This window comes from Rhineura floridana, chromosome 1, assembly GCF_030035675.1.
Source record: "Rhineura floridana isolate rRhiFlo1 chromosome 1, rRhiFlo1.hap2, whole genome shotgun sequence".
Classification (NCBI taxonomy): Eukaryota; Metazoa; Chordata; class Lepidosauria; order Squamata; family Rhineuridae; genus Rhineura; species Rhineura floridana.
The window spans coordinates 134,329,244-134,330,174 of record NC_084480.1 but is presented as its reverse complement, the minus strand read 5'-3'; the positions used below and the strand labels follow the sequence as shown (position 1 = coordinate 134,330,174).

At 42.0% G+C, this 931-nt stretch overlaps 1 pseudogene; it reads right to left on the bottom strand.

Annotated features, from left to right (window-relative positions):
* Positions 1–445: 445 nt before the first annotated feature.
* Positions 446–564, bottom strand: LOC133375882 (5S ribosomal RNA; annotated as a pseudogene).
* Between the last annotated feature and the right edge of the window lie 367 nt (positions 565–931).

The following is a 931-nucleotide window of genomic DNA, read 5'->3' as shown; positions in this document are numbered from 1 at the left end:
GCTTTGCCAGCCCAAGGAGAGAAAAGACTGCCCAGCTTGCTAAGCGACAGAAGACAGGGAGTGAAATGCAATATTGAGGGGTGTGACCTAGGGGATAGGAAAAGGGGTGTGGCCTAAGGAGGGTGCCAGGAACTGAATTCTGAGGCACAGTGGGAAAGGCCAATGGGCTGGAGGTTTCCCATGCCTACTCTAGATCTTGATTTAGGTATGAATGCCAATAGCTCCAGCAGGCTTCTATTAGTCCTAATGAAAAACTTCCCCTTACTTTCCTTTGCACTTTTTCTGATGGGTATGTCTTATAAAGATGATGTCATCAGACTGCTATTCAAATTAATGTACAGAATGTTGTTGTTATATGCCTTCAAGTTGATTATGACTTATGGTGACCCTATGAATCTTTTTATATATAGGGTTTTCAGAAGTGGTTTACCATTGCCTTCCTCTAAGCCTACAGCACCCAGTATTGCCAGGCAGACTCCCATCCAAATACTAACCAGGCCTGACCCTGCTTAGCTTCTGAGATCAGACGAGATAGGGCATGTCCAGGGTAGTATGGCCTTAGCCCAATGTGCAGAATAGTGCAAGATAAATGACGTTTTTCTTTAACACTATTAAAATGATCCTACAGTACCCTGTCATCCTTGCTTTATTTATGGAATGATCCACTGACTTGCAAAGCTGTCTGTGTCATCACATGTTAATAAGATTTGACGGGCATGTTCTGTACGACCTTGGTGCTCATCACTACAGCTCTTTAGAGAATGTCTTTGATGGAATGAACAGAAAACAGTTGTCTATTACATAAAGCATGTTGCCTGTTTGCTTGCTTCCCACAATGATTCTCATAGGCAGAAATTCTTAAGTTTCTTCTTACCTAAGATGGGATGGTATAGTTCAAAAAGTTGAATTAGTTTCCAATGAATGTGTGTCT